Source organism: Amblyomma americanum, chromosome 3 (assembly GCF_052857255.1).
Source record: "Amblyomma americanum isolate KBUSLIRL-KWMA chromosome 3, ASM5285725v1, whole genome shotgun sequence".
Taxonomy (NCBI): Eukaryota; Metazoa; Arthropoda; class Arachnida; order Ixodida; family Ixodidae; genus Amblyomma; species Amblyomma americanum.
This window is the reverse complement of record NC_135499.1, coordinates 147,658,025-147,674,914: the sequence shown is the minus strand read 5'-3', so window position 1 is coordinate 147,674,914 and position 16,890 is coordinate 147,658,025. Positions and strand designations below refer to the sequence as shown.

The 16,890-nt window shown below is 49.2% G+C and overlaps 1 protein-coding gene across 7 annotated transcripts in view; it reads left to right on the top strand.

Annotated features, from left to right (window-relative positions):
• Positions 1-996: 996 nt before the first annotated feature.
• LOC144125136 (sodium-coupled monocarboxylate transporter 1-like) overlaps positions 997-16,890 on the top strand; it is a 48,268-nt gene continuing 32,374 nt past the window's right edge. For 4 of the 7 annotated variants that reach the window (XR_013313338.1, XM_077658251.1, XM_077658254.1 and 1 more), the window contains exon 1: positions 11,159-11,336. The gene's annotated coding sequence lies outside the window, so the exon portion shown is untranslated. Of the gene's footprint in view, positions 1,134-11,158; positions 11,337-16,890 lie in introns of those variants that run through there. The other 3 variants (XM_077658249.1, XM_077658253.1, XM_077658250.1) reach the window with 2 other exon arrangements.

Below are 16,890 nucleotides of genomic sequence, written 5' to 3'. Positions count from 1 at the left end.
GCGCATGCAGCAAGTAAGACTCCACGTAAGCGCACTTGCACGCTTGACAGAATTAGCAGTCGCGCGCAGATTGAAGTGACTGAGTGACATGCCATGAAAACCGCCAACAAACGAAGTAGTGTTACAACAAATAAAATAAACTTGTGAATGCTTTCTTTCTTTCTTTCTAAAAAAAAAACGTTTTGTGCATTCGAAATCGCTGCCGGCGAGACTACACAATCTGCAAGCGCAGTGTGTTCCGTAAAGGCACTGCAGCCAGAATGCCCTCTTCTGCCAACGCGGTGGCTCAATGGTTATAGCGCTCGGCTACTGACCCGAAAGACGCGCGTTCGATCCCCACCGCGGCGGCCGAATTTCGATAGAGGCGAAATCCTAGATGCCCGTGTACTGTGCGATGTCAGTGCACGTTAAAGAACCTCGAGTGGTCGAAATTTCCGGAGCCCTTCACTACGGCGTCCCTCATAGCCTGAGTCGCTTTGGGACGTTAAACTCTATAAAGCATATACCATGACCAGCTTCTGCGGGTGACACTCCACTTTCACTGTGTGGCTTCACCAATAGGCGCATGCAGCAAGTAAGACTCCACGTAAGCGCACTTGCCCGCTTGACAGAATTGGCAGTCGCGCGCAGATTGAAGTGACTGAGTGACATGACATGAAAACCGGCAACAAACGAAGCTCGCAGGTGTTCTGCAGAGAAAGGGCACTAGCATGACTGCCTTTTTTGCTACTGGCAACACGTGTGGCCTGCGTGTAGTGCGCAGACTACGCGTACAACAAGGCCGCTGTCCCATCTGCCCAGGGTGAGCGCTTTCGAGCGTCAAGGGCTGCATTCCCCGATGTCCCTGACAGCAACTTCCTGCGAAACTTTCAAGCGGCCTCAGGGAAAAAAGAAATTGAGAATAAAAGTGACACAGGTCGTGCTGCTGTAGATGTGGCAGATCTGAGCCGGCTCCTGCTTTACAAATATAGCGATGAGAGGCTGCGTATCTGCCGTACTAGCATGATTTCTCGTAACGCTATCTTCCAAACAGGCAGAATGAATGGGCGCTCAGGAACATGACTTAGCAATGGTTTTATAGTTTCGTGCGTCTCACTCCTCCAACACAGCGCATTACTGCCCTGCTTTTGCAGGTAAGTGTCAAGTTCAACCCGTGACCGAGTTGTAGTTTCGGTAACTTTTGCAAAACGAAAAAGTGAAACAATATATTCGATGTCGAAAGCCGCAGTCACCATAGCGTATCTTTGTTGTAACTTACGGAGCTGAGGTCTGGAGATGCTAATAGCAATTCGAGCAACTATTGAATTCTGATCGTAGTTTGCTCAAGCTAAACAATGATTTATTCAAAGAATGCGCATCGATTAACGAATCGGAGGACTGACGGCGAATGTATCAGTTGTTCTCGTGGTAATCTTAAGTCGCATCAGATGTGTTGCTGCGCGCCTGGTTTGTGCAATGCCCTTTTACGCCTTCGCTCCAGAATTGTATGTGGCACAAAACCAGATCGGGTTGTTTTCACCTCCCGCGATATTACGCATGTGTAAGAAAAAAATTCATAAGGAACCGAGTAGAGGTAAATTCTTCATTGTTCATTCTTTAATTGGAGGGGATACTTAAGCACCGCCTTAAGGGCATGACGCAATAGCTTTAGTGTTTCAATGCCCGTATACGCAGAATTGGTCATTCTCTACTTACTCATAGAATGTGGTGAGTCCGGCGAGGCAGACAGGCACGAGAGGTAGCATGTGATGGGTCTTCAAATGTCAAGGCAACACTGGGCTATGACGCACGCCGCAGCGGAACGCTCCGCGTTAAGACCACCTGGAGCGTTTTACTGAGCGCCGGAATTACATAGACAATTTTTTAAACTTTCCCCTCTATCGAAATCCAGCCGCCGTGGATGGCATCAGATACGCGGCCGTGTGGTGTTACAGGGGTTCAGTGCAGCTGGTGGCGAGCCGATTTCTGCGTCTCCTGTCCGGAACTCCCACCTATGGAGGCGGGTGTCACACTCGCAACGGTTTGTTGACTGAGACGTTGGTTGGGACGCGCTCGCTATCAGCTGCTCTCGATGATGAAAAATGGAGGCTAGCAAGCAGCACAATGCAGACCCCTGCTGGGCAGCACAGATGCACGAAACCAGGCTCATACAAAATAAAGATGGCTGTGGTTTAGCTCTGGTTAAACCTGGAGTGACGCGATAGCTACATCTGGCCGAGTGGAATTAGCTCAGTCGAATTGCAAAGGCAGGCTTTCGCCGCTCTGTTTCGCTCGGCGTTCCTTATTCATCTTCGTCGCACTTGACACGGCGCATGCGACAGCTGTTTGTTGCAGCTGCTGCGCTCCGCGCCGCCGGCAGCAGCAGCTGCTCCGCACCACGTGACCAATTCAAGTGACCAACCACGTTACCAACGGCCGCACCACGTGATCAACCCACGTGACCAACGGCACCGCCATGGAGCTCAAGTGGTGCCACGCTGAAAGGTCGAAGAGGTGGCGTAGTGTAGCTATCGCTACAAAAGGGGGGTAAAGCTTGATGACATAATTTATCTTTTCGTTGCTGACAGATTTGATAACGCTGGCAGAGTTTCCGCATTCATATATTCACCAATTCGTCTCAATAACGACGAGCTTAGCCACGGAATTATAAAGCTGAATCCGGTAACAATAAATTCCACCCAAGAAGTCTAACGTCGAAGTATAATACATTTGAGGAGTTAGACCCCCCAATCCGCATCAGTCTCTCATGAAACCAACGCTAAGCCAGCGATGTCACTTCTTTATTTCAAGCTGAGTATCAGCCTTTGTGAAAAATTCAGTACCTGTCGATAGTTGGGAGCAACTATTAGAAATGTGCTAATCCACTGTTACGAAATTTAGCAAACCTCTTGCTACATGTAATTTAACGCATCAGCGTCAGCTAATGTCTATCTTTAATTAAAAAAAGTAAAAAAAAAATAGTTTTTTTTTTCAAGTGATGTTTATTGCCTCAGGGCACAAAGGTTATGAAATGAGAGATGAGGAGGATGATTAAATAAATGAAAAAATGTTCGCTGATCTTATTAAATCAAGTAGTGAACAATGATATAGACCCTGTGTCCAGGCAATATAGGAACCCTGATTGTCCGGTGAGAAACCCATTGCCGCCAGGTGCCGAATTCTCGTCGGCTTCAGTGCCGGGCAAACCCACAACAGGTGGTGAGTATCCGCCTCACAATCTCTGATCTTGCAGACTGGACACCCGGGGCGGGGATATTTCTGGGGTGCGACTGGCGCGTCCTAGTAGGCGTGTGACGTGAAGGGCGTCGGTGCGAATGACAATGCTTGCCGTAGGTAGCATGGGAACGGCGGCCACAAAGCAAAGTGCCTCTTGAACCGCAAGCATCATCGCAAAAAAAGAGGAAGGAGGTTCTGAGAGGCGACACCTTGACGTTTTGTTCAGAGCAGGCTTGCAAAGACAGTAAACTGCCGTTGTTGTTTCACAGGCCTGGATGCTTGCGTCAACGTACTTAACGATGGAGCCATGCGGCAGATTGGCGTCTTGCTCGATAATTCGGTCGCGAAACGACGATCCCGCGCGGGTAGATGATGGCCGACGTAGATCAGCTGGCTTGTTATCGCTTAGCTGCACAAAACGCCAGGGAGGAAGAACTGGCGGGGGCGACTGTAGAATGGAGTGCGATGAAGCATATGCTCTGAGTGCACACGTTGTGTGTGTAAGGCTTGACTTTAGGCGGCGAGCATCGCGTCGTTGCTGCACGAGCTCATGTAGTGTATTCAGCTGCGCATGTTCTTGGAGCGCCACGATCGGGGTAATGCGGGGAAGGCAAGTGATGGCCCTCATTGCCTCTCGATTAACAGCTTCAAGGCGATGCCATTGAGCCCTCGTCAAATGCTGGAATTGGGCTTGGTAAACGAGGCATGGTTGCACAACCGCCCGCACCAACTGTCGTGCAACATGAGAGCGGGCTCCGCCTGCTTTAGGAGCAATGCGTCTAATCAGACCCAACGCCTGAATTGCTTGCTTTTTAGCCCGAGAAAGCCAAGCAGTACCTGTTCCTGACTCGTGTATTGTCAAGCCCAAGATTTTTACGGTCGAACTTTCTTGAATTGGAGTTCCGGATAGATGGAGACGAATTGGTGTTGCAGCAAGTTTACGGCGCCCCCAGTGGTTGGTGACTGACACGAACATATGGTTTTGCTCACTGAAAGCTGCAAACCAATTGAAGAAGCATAAGTCGACGTAATATCTACGGCTGATTGTAGGGCTGCTGCTTGAATTAATCAGGTCATTGTGAGTGCTCCACACCGTTATGTCATCAGCATACAATGAGAACTTAATCTCAGAGACATCATGTAAGTGCCAAGCAAGGGGGAAAAAGCAATATTAAATAATGTTGGCGATAACACTGATCCCTGAGGAACGCCGCGAAAAGGCACAAATGATCCGACGGCCACACCACCGAGGCGTATGGCAAAGTGTCGGCCTTCAAGGAAGGATTGAACAAAATTGCACACTCTAACGGGGAAGTGCAGCATGTCAAGCGATTCCAGGATGGCAGCATGACTGGTAATATCGTACGCCTTTCCAACGTCCATGGCCAGTACAGTACGTACATTGTGGCTGCGAGTTGAGGCCAGAACTGCTGACTCCAAGATAGCCAGTCCATCTTCTGTACCTATGGACGTACGAAAGCCAATTTGGGCGGGATGTTAGAAACCATGGTGCTAAAGCCACCACGACAGTCGTGTGGCAAGCATTTTTTCGTTAAGCTCGTACAACGTTGGCGTAAGCAATATAGGCCGGAAATTTCCGAGGTCTGTCGGCGGCGTCCCCGGCTTTGAGATGCGCATCACAATAGCCGATTTCCGGTTTTCTGGTACGACGCCTTCCATCCATACCTGGCGAAGAAATGTTGGCGAAGAAATGAAATGCGTCCACTTTTTTTTCTCCTTCTTCTTCTTCTTCGTCTTGTTCTTCTTTCTCTTAAAACATGGCACATACCCACACCCACTTTATTAAAAGGATACCTTCTTCTTCTTTGTAAACTACTGCTTCCTCTTCATCTTGTAGCGGCGCTGGCATCGCCAGCGGCGCTGATCAAGAAGAAGCAGATATCGCTCGCGCAGAACAGAACGCTCTCAGCAACTGGCCTGGCCAGTAACGTCGACAGCGTGCTCCGTCAGCTCACCAGCCGCGGCTACCGGGACCTACAATCTTTTTATTCTTCCAAGCTCGTTTGGAGAACATGCATAACCTGCCCTCCCAGCTACTCGACCAGTTATGCAGTGTACACTTTTAAAGATAGGGCTGCTCTTTATTGTTATCAGGGTGAGCGTAGACTGTAGAATTGTCCAAACTCACCGGACCCGAAATCAGCTTAGCAGTGCGGACACTAAAGGCGGTTCTCAAACGCATTAAAATGGAGCCACGGATTCCTGGCATCCAAACTGTGCAATACATTTCTGCACTAAAAACGTCGACCCTAAAAACGTCAACAGCTGCGCACAACCTTCCCACCTCTCGAAACCGCAGGTGTTTTTCTGCAGCACTAAAGGCTCGCAGCACCAAGTACGCACCAAGTGACGCAAAGAACAAACACTTATTGGTCATGCAGTCCTCACAAACTCACGAGGAAACCACAAAGATTGCATTTAAAGGGAAAAAATTAAGGGTTCCAACATGCAGCCGTGCTTAGTGCACGCGCTGGGTACTTCAGGGTCTCGGTGGGCGCGATGTTGTTGGCGTGAGTCGAGTGACCTTGCCCGCGCACGTGCAGCTCTTGCGTTGGGACACACCGGAAGGAACAGCGGTAAACTCTTTACGCGCGGTGCTACGCTGCCAGCAGCCAGTGCCGACAAACTCTTCGGCCCCACTTTGCTTCGCTAAGGTTACTGGCAAAAGGATGAATTCAAGCTAATGCATACGCTTAACAAGACGAAGGACAAGACACGCCAGTGAAGGCACCATTGTTGACAAAGGAAGCATACACAGAGACGTTATATATTCAGTTAATATATTTAGCCGCCACGGCGGCTCAGTGGTTATGGCGCCAGGCTGCTGACCTGAAAAGCGCGGGTTCGATCCCGGCCTCGGCGGTTGAATTTCGATGGAGGCGAAATTCGAGAGGCCTGTCTGTTGTCAATGTCAGTGCACGCTAAAGAACTCCGGGTGGTCGAAATTTCCGGAGCCCTTCACTACGGCGTCCCTCATAGCCACGGTGGCTTTGGGACGTTAAACCCCCATAAACTAATATATTTGAAAGCATAAAGCGTCAGAGGAAAAAACAGGAATAAGAGAAACGGTATATTCGCAACTAATGTTATTCCCAATGCTGAGAATATATGAGAATACCATAAAACCTTAAAGGGAGCATAAAATGCGCATCTGCGGTTAAACAGGTTGAAAAAAAGGAGAAGAGAGCAGACTATCTTATTGTTACCTTTGAGTAAGTCAATGAATTATGAAAAGACACAATGGCAATCTAGCGAAATTGTATGCAAAAATAAGTTTTCCTTTGTTCGAAAGCACAAAAGGCTGACTAACGCGTGTTTTGTTTCTGTTTCGTTTTCCATTCTCTTATGCGGCTAAACGTGGCAGTCTCTCGTGTGCTGGGACTGGCAAGTTGAAAACTATTTCGCCGTTGCTAAAAGCAGGCTCTAGGTGCTTTCAAATTTACGACATTGAGGTCGCGCGAAGCACCGCCGTGTCCTACGCATAAAAAAATGAAATTTGCCACGTGCGTCGGTTCAGGAGCAAAGAACGAACGAGTAAGTGGGGGCGGGGGCGGGGGCGGGGGGGGGGGGGGCGGGGGGCGAGGATCCATCCCGTAGCAATAGCCATACCGCATCCGCATGCACAGCGACTAAGTGACCCTCGGTGCAGTGCACATGCAGGGCTCCTAGTCGAAGCCCCGAAGATACAGCGTTTGTTCGCTGGGGCGAACGTTGAGTTCTATGAGGGAAATCCACATAGAACTGGAGCTGAAAAAAGAAAACAAATATTTCTCCCTGTTTTGAAACGTGAGCGATAGGATTACGTCAAGCGACAGCTACGCGGGATTTGGCGGACATTTGGCGGCCCAAAGTTGTTTGTCAGTGATGTGTCACATGAGCTATGCCATCTGTCTGACTTGCGTTGTTTCGAGATAGGTCACCTCTTCGTGGAAACGACCCACAGGTTAGTAATTCTGACACGAGGCCGACTGTTTGTATGAAGGCTGTGTGTTTCTGTGCGGGCGTAGGGCTGTGTTGTGCTGCTCTTGCGTGTTGTGTGCGTTTGTGTATTGGCCTTCGGTATTCCGTGCATAGCACACTGTATACTTCCATAATCCTCTCTGTCCTTAACTCTGTCCTATTTCCGTTTTTTGTCCTCCTCCTTTCCTCTAGTGCGTAGTTGAAGGCCGGAGGCGTGTGTTATTCCGGCCGATCTCTCCTCCCTTTCACACGCTAAATATTTCCCTATCTTTCTTACACGATGGTGGCCGCCGCGGTGACTCATTGGTTATGGTGCTCGGCTGCTGGCCCGAAAGACTCGCGTTCGATCCCGGCCGCGGCGGTCGAATTTCGATGGAGGCGAAATTCTAGAGGCTCGTGTACTGTGCGATGTCAGTGCACATTAAAGAACCCCAGGTGGTCGAAATTCCCAGAGCCCCTCACTACGGCATCTCTCATAGCCTGAGTCGCTTTGGGACGTTAAAACCCCATAAACCAAACCAAACCTTTCTTACACGGCGGAAAAGCTTCTGTAAAGCTCTATCGTACACGGTCACTCTGACTTTCCTCAGAAAAGAATAGTTGTATCATCAAGAGCATCCACCCAGTTGCATGCGAAGACGGACAAAATGGGCACTCCACGCCTTCTTGGTACACAGCTCGGCTTATGTGCATTCACTGTGTCGTGCGGTCCTTGCGCTGGCTACTTTCACTAAAACATCTTCCCGTGGGCGTAATAGCGAAAAAAAAAGTTTTAGACTGGCTATACCCGCGCCGAGTCTGACTGCTGCGCATGACGCTAATTTTAAATCACGACCGCAGCGGTGGTCGAGTGGTTGAGCATCCGCCTCGCATGCGGGAGGTGCGGGGTTCCGTCCCCAGTGCCGCCGGGTACCCACCGGTGATACAATGGGTACAAGCTTCTCCTGACCTGGTTCTCGGCTAATTCGGGGTGAAATGCTTCGGAAATGAGACTTTGACCCCACATTGAGCAAAGGAAAATACCTTGTGCCATGGCGCTCTTTGGCCGCAGATGTCCTTGCGCCATAAAAATTCACTATCACCATCCATTTTAAATCACAACCATTGATCGCCTGCATCGTGCAGCGGTTCGCCGCACGATTAAGTGCGATGATTCTAGTAAAATTTTGCGTACTGCTGAAGGTAAAAAATATAAAAAACGGAGCTAATGGTTGAACATGGCTCATTCCAGAGAAACGTTGCTTGCGGCAAGGATGTCGCCGTGTTATTTTCACCGTAACCATGTTCAACCTTCACTATGGTGTTTGTGGATACCAGTAAGGAAGAGGCGGTAGTAAAGTTGTGAAATATGTTTTTTTGGCTGCAACTAAGACTCTTTTCTTTCTGCGCTCTGCCACTATCACTGCCGCGTACAGGCAGAAGGAAGCTGAAAGAAAGAGAGATGAGAGTACCTAAATAAAAGACGCGCTTCGCAGCAACCTCGTCTACCAAGCGACAACTGCTGCTTCAGCAACAGATACCTATATTCCAAATCCCCGCTACGCTTCGCCGCGCTCATTTCGGTGTCCAATTTAGAGAGAGTTTCCGCTGATGCCATTTCTCTTTGACGTTTCGGTTGAGAATTTTGCAAATGTTCATTTATCTGAAAAGTTCGTTCAAGTGGTATTTCACTGCATCTGCACAGCTATTATCTTATTTGCGGCTCTGATCAATGGTGTTTTCTTTGTTGTATACGTTCGCGGCTGAGGTATTGAACATGTTTTGTTTAAACTCAAACCCACATTCTCGAACACGTCAAGAATTGCGGCGATCTTCGTAGTTCTTTTTTTCCCACAAAGACGCAGTGCAGAACGAAATGTATAGCTCAACTGAACATTGTTGCGGACAGGGCGGACAAAATCGCTTAAATTTTATTGCGCGCGTCAGAAAACATAGACGCGTTTCAGAAACGCTTTGCGGCTAGCCTCAATCTTTCCTAGCGACAGCCAGTGCCATTAATCTACTCTGCCAACTCGTAATCGAAGCGTACGCAGTTGAGAGAGCGAAAATATAAAGCCACGTTCATCAAACTTATGCTAAAGCGACAGACAAGCTCCGACCTGCACACCTGACGGAGTCACTATATTCTGCCGCGAAGGCTTGCGATGTTTGTTTGTTCATGCTCAAAGCTGCCGGCACGTCGTTTTATCACTTTGTTCCTGTTGTAAGAAGAGACCAGATTTATCTAGAATAATCGCAACCACCAAGAACTCCTTCTACGTTGTCCGAGGTTGTTGTGGTTGCTTTCGTGCATTATCGCGAAAGTTCTTCGTCAGCTTCAAAATAGGCGCGGTGATTGACTCATATTCGCCCGAAAGCAAACAACTCAACAAGCAAGAGGAAACGACACTGCGGGGACCGCAAACCCAAACGTTCCCCAGCCCCTAGTATACGAAACAGAATCAATCTGGACCAAAATCGAGCGACGTACAAGTACTGTCCCGAACTTGAAGACCAATGTGGTATGGGTGTGCCAGCAGGACCCGAACATCTCCAAGATAGACGCCCCGAGACATGAGTTATAGGAGGACAGGCTAACCAGCCTGACGTGGGCACACAGCGACAGCTGATATCCAGGGCCACGCAGGTAGCGAGGCCCAATGGAGTCCTGGACTGAGGGGTCCGACCACGACCCTTGAATACAGTAAACGTTTATTCCTCCTCCACAGCACTCATTCGGCAGCAGGAGGTGTTCCGAGCTCACTCGGGTGCTGTTCGGTTCAATCAGCAAAGCGGCACATTAGAATCACGAGGCTCAAGCTTCCAGTGCAGGCTAAAACATCCGGGCATGAGTTTTATAGCTGTGGCTGTTAAGGCAAAGCGTGTTTGACGCTGTCTTCGTCGCGAAAAGGCGCAGCCAACCTTGACCACAGGGAAGGCGGCAGGGGGCAGCCGGTGGTAGGATGAAAACCCCGCACATTGTGTCTCCCCAAAGAGGTGTGCAATCACTCGACCACCCTGTGACTCGCGCCCGGTGACTCGCTCTGACCATAGAGCGAAGGTTCCCAGGAAAGGGAATTCGTTTGTGTTTGCAGTCATTTCGCGTCCGTACAGCCGAGCATGACTGAAGGGAGGGAGTCAGGGACCCAACATGGGCGTCTAGTACAGGCTGTATATTTGGAAAGACGGATTAAAGATGGAATACTTCATAGCTCAACACCCGACAACGCACATATATGCAGAAGCGACAAGTAGAACAAAGGGAGACTGGACAAGTAATTTTAAAATGTTCCTGCGAACAATTATTCTCGTATTATATCTAGCACTGACTCTGCATCATGAGTTCTGTCATTGCCATTAATTATTTTTTTTCATCGTCACCTATAGGCCAGCGACGAACTGCTTTATGCGAAACACCCCTTGTTCTCGTCTAAAGTCTCTCCAGTTTGTCTTAAACAGGAATTTTATGCTCTTCAGAAAATATATTGCTGCTAAAATGTGTCGATCTCGAACAAAGTCTGGCTGCCCGAAGCCGGTTCTGTCGTGAGCACCGCCGCCGTTGCGACAACAACGTCGTTGCCGTTTTCTCCTGAGGCGCGCGCACGCATAACACAGTTATCTAAGACTCACGCTGCCTGGCTCGTACGATAATAAAGTCGTTCGACGATCTTTATTCGCGGAGGGCGGCGAGGCAGGATGCGTACGCAGCGTACTACGCAGGCCAGGCCATCAGAAATGGAGGCCGCGTCGTGCGTAGAGACACAATGACACGACCACCACCTTCGCACGCGCCGGTCACATACCTGGTGCGAGTAAAACCGCCGGTATCTGCTTCCTGTGGCGGGGAGGCATCTCTCTGTATGGGCCATCTGCTCTTCATGTCTGTTTTCCCTCACTCTCTTGATCGTCCCGCCACCCTCTCCTTCGGGTGCGGAGCTTTAATGTTTCCCAGCCAGTACGACGCGATGTTCCACTGGCGTATAGGGTATATAGTGTGCATGGAGGAGGGCGTCCAGCCGTCTGTTCGCTCCGATGAGCGTTGTGGAGCAGCGTCAGCCTTGCGTTTTGTGTCGCCTCTTGTGCGTTTACTTCATTCAACGGAAGGAGGGAAGACTTGGAACAGCTGGTGTACTTGCGAGTTGACATCCGTGTTTCGACAGGTTCGTGTCCACATTTTTTTTCTTTTCTCAGACATTTTCTTTGTTTGTGATCTGTGTTTCTCGTTTATTCAGTCTACCTTTGCTTCCTGCGATGCGAAGGTGGGTGCTCAAATGCAGTTTTAAAAATACGTATTCTAGTTCTGAAGGCTACCTTCCCGAGCATGCGTGTATTAAAGTGTGTTCGAATTCCACAAGGTAGATGTCTGAGTCCTCAACTGAAGTTGGCGCAAGTTTGCCGGTACAAAAGACATGCGCATATAACACATGTCTTTGCCTCAGTTGAAGCCGCACACATGGTCGTTTCGCACTGTCAATAAGTTGTGCAGTTGGGGCCCATGGAATCGTACCGACAGTCATGGCTATCCACAGAGAAAACCGGTTTCCCTTCAACGCAGCAAGAAGTGCTTCGGTATAAAATAACCTGCCCGGCTTAATGTTGCCAGTGATTCTTGTATGCCTGCTTGTGGACGCAGCGAAATAGATTCGTTTCATGTCTGTTTTCGGTCGTCAAACTTTTATGAGACAAATAAGAAACGTTCACTACGGCTGCTCGCGGCCTGTATTTCCATCCCCTTTCTGCTACTTCAGAAATTTCACCGGGATCAGAACACCAAATCGTGTTTTTTGTAAAGGTATGATCTCTCCAGGTATCAGTGATGGGGCATTCAGGACAAACTGAATTTGGTCTATATCGATAGATTGCCGCGTCATAACGACAGCAGGGCTGTTTTAAATAAAAATGGAGGTTTAATAAGCTAGAAAATAGCACAAATTCAAAGGCATTTTCGTCGCAAGAGGAAATTTTCCCAACTGAATTGGGATGACATTATGTAGCAGGTCTTTGAGGCCGGGCTGCATGGCCATCCAATTGTAGAAACGGTGACTGCCGTTATAAAACTCATGGGTTTAAAGCCAATAAGACATTGTTATTTTTCATTTTATTTCAAGATACGTGGAGCTGGAGTGTTGCGGAAACGGTAGTTATTAGAGCGCAACTCTTAGGCGCCCGTTCCTGCGTTACTCGTCGTTGTCGTTGTCGGCGTAACACGCCACCTGGCAGATGGCGTGTGTAGGCGTGTGACAGGTGGCGTGTTGGCAGGTGGAAGAGGAGCCAAACACCACCTGCCCCGGCGAGAGCGGAGGAATTGACAGATCCCGGAGGGTGGCTAGCAACGTAACACGCCGCCTGCCAGCGTTGGCAGGTGACGTGAAAATACGCGAAGAGTTGCGCTCAAACTTCGCATTACCTACTATTGTAATCGTCTGTTCATTTTTTTTATTACTTCGGCGCTCTTAACAAACAAGACTGAGCGAGTTAACAGGAATACCGGTGAGAGAGTATGTTTGCTTGCCGACAAAGATCTCTCATAGTGCAATAAACCTACGAGTCCATCTAAAATGTTGTCTCAGGGCAATGTTTATACTGCGCTAACACGTCGCTGACGTAGCAGCGAAATCGGACACATTAGGCTGTCTTGTTCCGTTCCGCAGTCGAAATTGCCTCTAAGGTATATTTGTGCCAGAAATTTAGGATGTCAATGTCCGTAAACGTGCAGTTCAACATGTCAGCTTCCAACCAATAAAACCTAGACAAACAACCAGTTTTCGCGGCTGGCATCTCGTGCTGCACGGTTATGAACAAAAATTGCCCCAGGAATTTTTAAAATGTTTGGTTCACACTATTGAATTTCTATGGACGTCAAAACTACTTGGTGCGAACGCAGGACGTGTTTTATAAGTCTGATTCTGGAGCACATAGGAAGAGTAGACCACCAGTATCAACATCTCCGTGGACCATTTCATAGCAATCTTTAGTTTTCTCTCAATTACATATGAAAGTATCCCCATTGAGCCATGCGATGTGAGCTACTGGCGGCCGACAGATGACGCTATTTCTTAATGTCTAAAAAGCTGTGCATGCTTCCATCTTTGACATTGTACGAGCTCTCGTGTTGCGTACCAGGTGGCTGCCGCGTGCAGCACCTTCCGAGCGGCAGCGCGTTCTTTTTTAACGCGATAGCGTTAAGGAGCTAGTGTCGCAGAAAAGCCAGCGTCGTCGGCGTCGGCCGTGAGCGAAAAATCCCTCCTCCTCCTCCTCCTCCTCCTCCTCCTCCTCCTCCTCCTCCTCCTCCTCCTTCTCCTCCTCCTCGCAATGTACGCCACTGCCCCAACAGATGGCGCGCGACTGCAGCGCCTCCCGCTCGTCTCGTTCGGGCGCAGTGGGGCCGTGCGGGCACGCAGGAATCACGCGGTGAGCGGCGAACAACGCAGCGCACATCCAAACCGCGTTCACCACGAAGCTTGCGGCTTGCTGCCCGTTCGTTCTGCGCGGAAGCTATGCTGGCGTTCGTGGCATCGGGATTGTCGAGAACGATGTGCCTACGAACTACGACTGCAACTTGAGTCCCGCGCGTTTCAGCAAGGCGCCCGGCAGCGCTTCTACATGGTTTGCCGCTCCGCGCGTCCGTTTCACCGTACGTAGCAAAGCGATTTGTCTAATGGGCAAGGCGTCGCGCCGAACGGGCGATGGCGTTCTGTGGACTTCATGGCAGTACTGCGACACGCTGTCGTGTTCCACTATTAAAGGCGAAGCTTAAGCGTCCGCCAATTTTTCGTCTTTGCTCAGTCTGATTGCGCGCGACTGCAGTCTTTAGTTTCACACCTGGCCTTGCTCTACATCCGGCTCCTGCAATTCGAGAACAATACCAGTATGCATTTTAACGCACAACACAAGTGCATGCTTTAAAGCATGCTTAAATGTATGTTAATTGCCCCTATAGCATTCGTCGGTATCAAATACATGCGCATGTATTTGCATCAAGCGAAACACGCACATGGCCGTTTCCCATTGCCGATAAGTTGTGCAGTTGGGGCCCGTAGAATCGTGCCAACGTTATGTGGCAATCGACAGGAAAAACCTGTTTCCGTTGAACGCAATCGAAAGTGCCATGGTACAAAATACCCCACCCGGTCTGTTGCTACCAGTGATTCTTGTATGTCTGCTTGTGAGTGCCACGATATACACCAGCTAATGTATTTAGTAAACGTTGTTTTGTCACCTCGCAGCCTTATACTTTGAAAAAGAGAAACCGAAGTTTACAGGCATACTGAATATTTCATATGGCGGGCTACACTCATCACGGTTTGCTTATTATTATTTTCGAACCAGTGTCCGCAGGTGTTGCATGTGTGAAGTCTTTCAGCTTGCAGGTCCCTTTTTGCATACCGTTATTTCTTCAACTTAACTGGTACTGTACCCAACTTTGCGGGCATCGGCATTTCTCTATATTATAGGCGATGTGCACCAAAAATAATTTTCCTTCTTTCAAACGTCAGCTTATTTGGCGTTTTCTTCAAACAAGCTTACTTTTGAAAGAATAAAAAATAATTTTTTAAGGGCATCGCGCACCAAACATTGAACTGTATATCTCACTGAACAGTAAGACCTCTCGTCATGGCAGTCATCACTTTCGGCTGTCATCAGACAGTGTGGAGATGTGAGTCAGTGTTTTTTAATTACTTCAGTTTCTGGTGTCATTTTCTGGCTTTTTAGCAATTGATTAGTTGCGTTCCTGACACCAAAGCCAGCTAGAGACATTGGCGGCTACCAATCCTAACGTAACACACGGAGATTAACGTAAGGTTAAGTGGTGGTGGTGGTAGTGGTTTTATTAAAAATAATAGTAAAAAGGAAGGAAAAGATTTTTGCTAGCCCCGGCATCTGCCATCGATACTGAAGCACCTGAGCTGGGGCAGCGGAAATAAAGGACAGCAGGCAGAATGGAGAAATGAAATGATAGAGGTGAGGGGACAGGAATAGAGGACAGGGGGAGAAGTAATATGTACAAACTATTTACACAATAAGAAATGTGTCCAGGTTGTGCGCGTGATTAGTTCATTTTAGAGGAATTAAATTACACACGCGCACAGCACTGTGTAGGTTACAACTGGAGTGGGGCGTCCAGTTATTAATCGTTCAAGGTAGAACTCGCGGAGCGTTCGGTCACTGCGTGTAACTACCTGACGGAGAACAGACGGGACGTCAAGCCCGTGTGTTCGAGGAATGCACAGAGGCTAACCAAAGTTCGCTCACGAGTGCGCGCACTGCCCTGCGGCCACAATAGCGTCTTGATGGAGTCTGGTAGTATGCCCTGCGCCCTATAGGCCGCGAGCATATCGCGACGAGCATCGGCGAACGCGGAGCAGCGAAGGAGCAGATGTTCTAGTGTTTCTACTGCACCGCATCCGTCACACACATCACTCGTCGCGATTCCGTGACGCACCCGTCGTTCCCCGGGCCACACGCAGCCAATGCACGCGCGGAGGATCATTGCACGTTGTGACCGTGTAAGTGCGCGACAGCCGGTGACACTGTCGATGCGCTCACCTACCGCGATGCGTGGGTCGGGGTGCTGCTTTCGGAGATGGTCGTGAATGGCCGCACGCACGTCCTCCAGCGCAAGGGGCAGATCGCTGGCAGGTAGTTGGTGTGCAGCGGTCGCGAGGTCGTCAGCTTCTTCGTTGCCGGCGATGCCGCAGTGACCGGGCACCCACTGTGCACGCACGGCACAACCTCTCTGCGCGAGGCGCTCGATGCGCGAGCGAATTTCCCGCACTAGTGGGGTACCGCGGCCATTAGATTGCAGGCGGCTGAGGGCGGCACGGGAGTCGCACAGGAGAGCACTCCTGGGCGGCGGAGGGCCGAGGGTGAGCAGCAGGTCCAGCCCGAGCCGGATCCGTGGTTAAAAATGAATCTTAAGAGAAAATAATCATTACCATGCAAATATTTCATTTCATTTATTTTTGACAGAATCAGACAAGATACGCATCTACACGACCTTCATAACCTCAGGTGCTTTCTTGAAACCAGAGTATGCAGTTGGGAACATACAACTTATCGCAAGCCAGAAACACTATCTTTCACTCAGCTATGACGCCATTTATGAAGTCGATATCGACTGCTGATGACAGAAACCCGTGCAAATATTCTGATCAAGCTGGAATAACTTTCCCAGTGCATCGTAAATGGCTTCACTTGTTTGGTAGGACCGAAAGCTTTAATATCAAATTACATTTCTGCCAAGCCGAAGCTCATTAGATTCGAGAGAAGATTGTTTATCGCATCTGAAGAGATATACATTAGTAAAATGCAGGAACGTCATCCGAAAGCGCGAAAGCTGTAAGTGCAAGCAAATCATATACTTGGTTAAAAATTCAGAACAAAACCATCCGGGTTCGAGCCCGACCGCGGCGGCTGCGTTTTTATGGAGGAAAAACACTAAGGCGCCCGTGTGCAGTGCGATGTCAGTGCACGTTAAAGATCCCCAGGTGGTCGAAATTATTCCGGAGCCCTCCACTACGGATCTATTTGTTCCTCTCTTCTTTCACTCCCTCCTTTATCCCTTCCCTTGCGGCGCGGTTCAGGTGTCCAACGATATATGAGACAGATACTGCGCCATTTCCTTTCCACCAAAAACCAATTATTATTATTATTATTATTAAACCATCCAATCGCGTTCACCCTAAAGGCGTGACTTAATTCATACCACCGTTT